We start from the raw sequence: 9,381 nt of genomic DNA, 5'->3' as shown, positions 1-9,381 counted from the left end.
CTTCAGAGACTTTCTAATAATACTGAACTTCATAAAATGGTTCCTACTCTCTGACACTATCCTCCCAGTGGGCACCGAGGCAAATATCTTTAACTCCTTTTCAGGAGACCAGGTAGTGTTAAGAGTGGTAACATTTTTATTATTACAAAAGATTTTCTCATGTCTTCTTCCTAGTCTAATGGCTGCTCTCAGATAATATATTAGTGACTACTTTCAGATAATAACGTAGCAGATTCATGTTAACTGCTGCATAATATATACTATCCCAACACAGGAAGAAAACAGAGGGGTTTGTTTTCTTTTTAAATCCTTTCATCGTGCTGAAATACAGGGGAGTTTTTCCTTATTTAAAAATTTTTCTTTGTATTGCCTTGAGAAACAGTGTTTCAATGTACATACCTATAGGTTTGAAAGTTTCTCTAAGATAAACATGCCTTTATGCACTAAAAGGTGCATCTAAGATCACAATTTCTGGGCTTAGTGTGTACAAATCTACAATGTTATTAGATATTTTGCCAAATTTTCTCCTCAAATTTTGTGTCAATTTACACTCCCACCATTCATGAGATTCCGTGTTTCCTCATATCCTCACCAACACTTGGTGATGTTGCTGTTTTGATAGGTGTGACTGACACTGATATATCACTGTTGAATTTACATTTTGGTTATCAGCACTAAAGTGGAGTACTCTCATAATTATTACCCTTTTGAATTTATTTCTCTGTAAATACTTTTATGTTACTTGCTCTTTTTAATTTGTTCCTTTTTACTTATTTGGGAGAGCTCTCTTGTATTCTGTATATGAATTCTTTGCACACTTTGAAGTTATCTTATGCCTTGCAGAGATTTTGATGAGAAGTCTGCTGTCAATCTTATCCTTGTTCCCAAGTATATGTTCTTTTTGCTCTGGCTCGTTTTAAAGTTTCCTTTCTATCGCTGCATCTCAGCTACTTGTTTACTTTCTGGCATTTCATAAATAATGGTGAAACTGTTAAGTCTTTTGTAGCTATCCATCAGTTAAGGACATTCACTTCTCTCCATCATTTACTTCGTCACAACTAGGTAGTTTTTGTCATGACTCACAGTTTTTTGCATATATTGGAAAGGTCAAAGGAAGTTTTTACTTTATTCTGTTAATTTGTTAATAACATTTTCTCATATTAAAATATATTTGCAATCCTGGGATACAGTAAAGTAGGATAACTACAGTATGTAAATTATGTTTTATATTACTGAATTCAGTTTTATAACATATCTTTCATGATTTTTGTATTTATATTTACAAGTGAAACTTTTACATTTTTCTCTTTGTCTTCCTTAATTTCTCTATTATGATTATATGAACATAATATGAGATAATTCTCCTTTTCTTTTCTCTAATACTGTATAATATTGGATTACTTTTATAGAGTAAGAGAAAAAATTTGCAGTTGATGTAATTTTAGTATAGATTTCAAGTACTTTAATGGCTATGATATTGCAATTTTTTATTTCTCCTTTAAAAAACTCATTATATTTTCCCTCCAAAATTACCTATTTAATCTACTTTTTCCAAATATATTCCAATGAAAATTTTAATAGTATTTCCAATCCCTTTTATAGATACCTTTTATTTCATTTTTTTTTTTTCTTGGTTTGACTCAACCAAAAAAAAAAATTTACTATTTAAACTCTTCATAGGAACAGCTTCAAAGATCCTAGTAACATATTTGTTTTCTATATCATTAAGTATATGCCTATATTTATTATCCTTTCCTTCCACATTGTTTCTTTTCCTTTAATTAGTAACTGATATAGGGATATTTAGATCATTAAATTGTAATTTTTATTTTTAATGTATGTAAAGATACAAATTTTAGTTTTAAACATTGCTGTATTATATCATACATTATTAAATATGTAATGTATTCTTTATTCTTTATTTTTAGATTTTATTTATTTGAGAAAGAGAGAGAGCATACACATGAGCAGGGAGAGAGGCAGAGGGAGAGAGAGAGAAGCAGACTCCCTGCTGAGCAGGGAGTAGGATACAGAGCTAGATCCCAGGACCCTGAGATCATGACTGGAGCCGAAGTCAGACATTTAAGTGACTGAACCACCCAGGCACCCCCTCTTTATTCTTTAGCATTAAATATGTTGTTAATTTCTTTGTTTTTAGTTCCTTTCCCCCACCCTTTACCGTTTGGGATGTTAAACATTCTATTTCTTGCCTTTGTGGATGGCATTTAATTTTGAACTTGCATGTTTGACCTAAAAACTTAAAGTTAAGCAATATAAAATATCTTAGAAAGTTTTAACTACAATTATCACTTCATGGCTTCCTGCTTTTCTGATTACTTTTATTTGACCTTATTTTCACAATTCAAAATGAGTCATTATTTTCATTTTTTCTTGCATGACTTTAGGTTTACTAATTTATTTGCTCCTACCTTTCCTACTTGTATCTCATTTCTTCCTTTGGAATTTGGCTTTCTTTCTCTGAAATAATCGTTTTCAGGGATGACTTGTGAGTGATAGCCTTACTCGGTCAGTTCCTGTGTTTGCTGACTGTGAAAATGCTCACTTTTTATTAACTCCAGAAATTTCTCAGCATCTATGCCAGCATAAATTTACTTTCACTGATTCTAATATGTTCCTCTGAGGTGATATTTGGACCTTGCCAACCTATCTTTCATTATCTCTTAATTTCCCACTTTCCACCTCTGTATTTCTCCAAACTGCATTCTAGTTCATTATGTCAAATTAGTTTCCAGTTAACATATTCTGTTCTCAGCTGTGTCCAACCCGTTGTTTAATTAATCCACTAGGTTTTTGTTAACAATAGTGTTTCTTTCCTTTTTTTTTTTACAGTAATTTTTAAATTTTAATTCTGGTACATTAACATACAGTCTTTAGTTTCAGGTGTACAACACAGTAACAATTCAACAATTCCATTAATCCCCCAGTGCTCATCACAATAAGTGTACTCCTTGATCCTCATCACCTGTTTCACCCATCCCTCCAACCCACCTCCCTTCTGGTAACCATCAGTTTGTTCTCTATAGTTAAGAGTCTGTTTCTTGGTTCATCTCTCTATTTTTCCCCTTTGTTTATCTGTTTTGTTTCTTAAATTCTACATATGAGTGAAACCATATGGTATTTGTCTTTCTCTGACTGACTTATTTCACTTAGTGTAATACATTCTAGCTCTATCCATACTGTTGAAAATGATAAGATTTCATTCTTTTTATGGTTGAATAATATTCCTGTGTATGCCACATCGTCTTTATCCATTCATCTCTTCAGCATCTACTGGGCTGCCTCCACAATAGTGTTCTTTAAAATTATTTTTAGAACTTATATTTGATTCTTTTCCAGATCTGAATTTTAATGTATTTGCTTTCCTCATAGTTTTAATATATAAAACATTTGGGTGAAGACATTTTTAAAGAATAATATTTCTCAATAAGAAGGACAAAAAAGGTTAATAATATTAATAATAATAGTGTGATAATAATGACAATCATAGCATAATAATTGCTTTCTTTACTTGATTCTTGTCCTTCTATAGGCTTGTTCAAGAGATCAATCAAAATAATAAATATAGACATGTACACACAAACACACACATATATGTATATATATATATGTGTGTAAATATATATATAGAGAGAGAGAGAGACTTAGAGAGAGAGAGAGAGAGCATGAGCAGGAGGGACAGAAGGAAAAGGAGAGAGAGGGATCTCAAGCAGACTCTGTGCTCAGCACAGAGCCCTGATGCAAGACTTGATCTCAAGACCTTGAGATCATGACCTGAGTTGAAACCAAGAGTCAGATGCTTAGCCTACTGTACCATCCAGGTGCCCCCAAAATAGTATTTTTAAAATATGTATTAGATCATGATATATCTCAGGCTGTGACTACTCATCTCCTCCATCACATTTAATAAAATTCAAGTCTTTCCTATGACTTACGAAGCCTTACCTAATCTGGTCTCTACCTGTCTCTCTGATTTCAACTTCTCCCACTCTCTCCTTTTTTCCAGCCATATTGGGTTTCTTGCTGTTCCTCAAATGTGCTAAGTACAATCCCTTCCTTGAGAATTTGCACATGCTAGTCCAGTCCCTCTCCTGGAATGTTTACCCAGATATCCTCACCATTCAAGTCTTTGCTGAAATGCTATTTCACCCAAGAGGTGAGGCAAAAATCAATCACCTTAGATTAAGTAGCACCTACTTGTCATTCTATCACCTTATCATACTTCTTTTCATGACAATTATATATTACTACCAATCATTTATTAAGTGCCTACTCTGTGTCAGATGACGTTCTAATCAATGAGCAAATCAGACAAAAATCCATGCTCTCGTAAAACTTGTATTTTAATTTAACAAGGGGTGATATATGTTTATTTTTATTGCCTATCTTCTGCCATAACAATCCCCACCTTAAAGAGTAAAATACATGCAAGCAGTGGCATTGTTTTATCACTGTTGTATCTCTAGAACCTAGAACAGTGCCTGGCAAATAGCACCTAGTAATGTTCGGCAAACATTACTGAATAATTACAAAGTAAATATGATATGTAATAACTAATACCTATATAATATTTTCAACATAAAAGCAGTTATAAGCATTATTTCAAGTATCATAAATGCATGTGATACAAATCACCTCATATTGCAAATGAGCAAGAAGAGATTTAAAGAACTTACCTGACTTACACAATGTCACATGACTTGTATGTTAAAGAGAAAGGAATTGATCCACTGCCTTCTGACTAAAACTTTAGGTTTTTCACAATAAAATATTACTTCCCAGTCTTATTACCAAGTACTGATCATCTGATTTGATGGAAGAAATATACCAGGATGGATTTTATGACAACATGACTAGAACAGATAAACTTCTGTAGTACCAGAGCCTCTTCCCATTATAGAGACTGAAAATTCTAGATGTTCTTCAAGCAATCCTAAAATTTGTATGGAACCCCAAAAACCTTGAATAGACAAAGCAAACTTAAAAAAGAAAAACAGAGCTGGAAGCATAATTCTGGACTTCAAGTTATATTATAAAGCTGTAGTAATCAAAACAGTATGGTACTGGCACAAACATACACACATAGATGAATGGAGCAGAAATAAGAAAATCCAGAAATGAGCCCAAAATTATACGGTCAATTAATCTTTGACCAATCAGGAAAAAATATCCAATGGGAAAAAGACGGTCTCCTCAACAAATCATGTTGGGAAAACTGGACAGCAACATGCTGTGAAAGAATCAAAATGGACCATTTTCTTAACCATATAAAAAAATACGTTCAAAATGGACTAAGGACATAAATGTGAGACTTGAAAACATAAAAATCCTAGACAGAACAGAGGCAGTAACTTCTCTGACTTTGGCTGTACCAACTTCTTTCTAGATATGTCTCCTGAGGCAAAGGAAACAAAAGCAAAAATAAATTATTGGGACTTCATCAAAATAAAAATCTTATGCACAGCGAAGGAAACAATCAATAAAATTGGGGTGCCTTGTGGCTCAGTCGGCTGAGCATCTGCCTTCACCTCAGGTCATAATCCCAGGGTCCCATGATCCCTGCTCAGCGGGGAGCCTGCTTCTCCCTCTCCCTCTGTGCCTCCCCCTCTGCTCGTGTGCACACACACACATGTGCCCTCTCCCTCTCTCTGTGTCTCTCTCTCAAATAAATAAAATCTTTAAAAAAATAAATAAAACTAAACTAAAAGGCAACCTACAGAATGAGAGAAGATATTTCCAAATGAGATATCCGATAAAGAATTAGTATCCAAAATATATAAAGAACTTACAAAACTTATACCCAAAAAACAAATAATTCAATTTAAAAAATGGGCAGAGGACATGAATAGACATTTTTCTAAAGAAGACATACAGATGGCCAACAGACACATGAAAAGATGCCCAACATTACCTATTATCAGGGAAATGCAAATCAAAACTACAATGAGGTTTCACCTCACACCTGTCAGAATGGCTAAAATCAACAACACAAAAAAACAGGTGTTAGTAAGGATGTAGAGAAAGGGGAACCCTCTTGCACTGTTTTTGGGAATGCAAAACTGGAACAATCTTTCCAGAAAACAGTATGGAGTTTCCTCGAAAAGTTAAAAATAGCACTACCCTATAATCCAGCAACTGCATACTAGGTATTTACCTGAAGTATACAAAAGTACAGATTTGAAGGGATACATGCGCCCCGATGTTTACAGCAGCATTATCAACAATATCCAAACTATGGAAAAAGCCCAAGTGTTGATTGGTTAATGAATAGATAAAGAAGAGATGGTATTAAAAAAAAAAAAAGGCGACTAAGAAGAAGAGATGGTATATATACACAATATTACTCAGCGTAAAAGAGAATGAAATCTTGACATTTGCTGTGACATGGATAGAACTAGAGAGAATTATGCTAAACAAAATAAGTCAGTCAGAAAAGACAAATACCTTATGCTTTCACTCATGTAGAATTTAAAAAACAAAGCAAATGAGCAAAAAGAGAGAGAGAGAGAGAGAGAGGGGCAAACCAAGGAACAGACTCTTAACGATAGAGAACTGACGATTACCAGAAGGGGGTGAGTTGGGGATGAGTTAAATAGGTGATGGGGATTAAGGAGTGCACTTGATGTGATGCGTACCAGGTGATACATGGAAGTGCTGAATCACTATATTGTACACCTGAAACTAATATTACACTGTATGTTAAGTAACTGGAATTTAAATAAAAACTTAAAAAAAAAAATTCTAGATGTTCTTTTCTCACCACATTTACAACTTGGAGCAAACAATATGACATAAGAGGAAGTCTATTTGAGGACTATTTCTAAAAATAGAGTTTGTTTTCAGATAAGTTTTCAGGATCACAGAAAAATTGAATGAAAGGTACAGAGAATTCTCATATATACCCCTTGTTCCTCCTAGCTTCTCATGGCTTCCTCATTATCGTCTCTCACCAGAGTGGGACAATTGTTACAATCAATGAACCTCACTGACCCATAATTATCATGTGGAGTCCATAGTTTACATCAGGTTCACTCTGGTGTTGTATATTCCGTGCTTCCGACAAATGTATAATGACAAGTATGCACCCTTACAGTTTCATACAAGTTTCACTGCCCTAAAAATTCTATTCATCGCTCTCTCCCCCCCAACTCCTGGCAACCAGTAATCACTTTACTGCTTCTGTAATTTTGCCTTTTCCAGAATATCATAGAGTTGGAATCATACAGTATATAGCTTTTGCAGACTGGCTTCTTCACACAGTAATATGCATTTAAGGTTCTTGCATTTCTTTTCATCTCTTGGTAGCTCATTTCTTTTTTAATGCTGAATAATATTCCATTGTCTGGGTGTACCAGTTTATTTATCTATTCACCTACTGAAGGACATCTCACTTGGTTGCTTCCGTGTTTCAGCAAATGTGGATAAAGCTATTACAAACATCCCTGTGCAGGTTTTTTCATGGATGTAAGTTTCTTTGGGTAAATACCAAGGACCATTACTGATGGATTACATGGTAAAAGTGTGTTTAATTTTGTAAGAAACTGCCAAACTATCTTCCTAAATGGCTGTGCCATTTTTTATTCCCATCAGCAATGAATAAGAGTTCCACATACTTGGTGGCATTTGGTGTTGTCAGCGTTCTGGATTTTGGCCATTCTAATACATATCTCATTGCTTTAATTTATATTTCCCTTATGACATACGATGTGGAACATCTTTTCACATGCTTATTTGGCATCTGTATGTCTTCTTTGGTGCAATGTCTATTAGGGTCATTTTTTAACCAGGTTGTTTATTTTATTATTATTGAGTTTCAAAGGTTCTTGTACATTCTAGGTAAATCTTTTATCTGCATTTTATGTGTTTTTTGCAGATATTTTCTCTCAGTCTGTGGCTTGTCTCCTCATTTTTTTGACTTTATCTTTCACAGATCAGAAGTTTTTAATTTTAGTAAAGTCCAGCTCATCAATTATTTCTTTCATGGATCATGATTTCGGTGTTGTTTCTAAGAAGTCATCATCAAATTCATCTAGGTTTTCTTTTTTTCATCTAGGTTTTCTTCTATGTTTTCTTGTATGAGTTTTATATTTTTGCATTTTACATTTAAGTCAATGATCAATTTCAAGTTAATTTTTAAGAAGAATGTAAGGTCAGTATTTTTTTTTTTTTTTTTTTTGCACATGGATGTCCAGTTGTTCTAGCACCATTTGTTGAAAGACTATCTCTGCCCCATTGTACTACCTTTGCTCCTCTGCCAGAGATCAACAGACTAAATTTATGTGGGTCTATTTCTGGGCTCTTTATTCTGTCACACTGATCTATTTGTATATTCTTTTTTTTTTTTTTTTTTGGTATATTCTTTTATCAATACCACACTGTCTTGATTACTGTACTTTATAGTAAGTCCTGACATCAGGTACTGTCAGTCCACTGACTTTCTTCTTCTTCAGTATTGTGCTTGCCATTCTGGGTCTTTTGCCTCTTCATTTAATCTTCAGAATCAGTTTTTCAATATCTGCAAAATAACTTGCTGGAATTGCCATTGGGATTGCCTTGAAACTATAGGTCAAGTTGTGGAAAACTGGCATCTTGATAGTATTGATTCTTCTTATCCATGAACATTGAATATCTCTCATTTAGTTCTTCTTTGAGTTCACTCATCAGAGTTTTATAGTTTTCCTCACATAGAACTTGTATATCTTTTGTTAGATTTATACCTAAATGTTTAATTTCAGAGGGTGCTAAGGTAAGTGGTACTATGTTTTTAATTTCAAATTCCACTTATTCACTATTGGTATAAAGGAAAGTGACTTTTCTATATTAATCTTATGAGCTGCAATTTTGCTGTAATCACTTCTTAGCTCCAGGAATTTTTTGGTGATTCTTTTCGATTTTCTACATAGAATTATGTGAAAATTATGCACATAAGGAAGAAATTATACCAAACCCATTACGTATATATCTTTTGTAGTTGTCCCATCATTCTTGGATATTCTATTCTGTTTTCCAAAGTCTTTTTTTTTTTTTTTTCTGTTTGCTTTTCAGCTTCGCAGACTTCTATTGAGATAAACTCAAACTCAGAGATTCTTTCCTCAATCATGTCAAAGGCATTTGATGATAATAAAATAATCAAAGGCATCCTTCATTTCAGTGAAAAAAAATTCAATATTTTGGTTTTCTTAGAATTTCCTGTTTCCTGCTTACATCTATTCTTGCCTGTTGTCTCCTTTATCATTAGAGCCCTTAGCATTTTAATCATAGTTGTTTCAAATTCCTGGCCTGAAAATGCCAACATCCTTGTCATGTCTGGTTCTAATGATAGCTCTGTTCCTTCAAACTATATTTTTCCCCTCGCTTTTAGTA

The sequence above is a fragment of the Ursus maritimus genome, unplaced genomic scaffold (assembly GCF_017311325.1).
Source record: "Ursus maritimus isolate PB19 unplaced genomic scaffold, ASM1731132v1 scaffold_36, whole genome shotgun sequence".
Classification (NCBI taxonomy): Eukaryota; Metazoa; Chordata; class Mammalia; order Carnivora; family Ursidae; genus Ursus; species Ursus maritimus.
The sequence above is the reverse complement of the archived record's forward strand: the minus strand, read 5'-3'. Positions refer to the sequence as shown.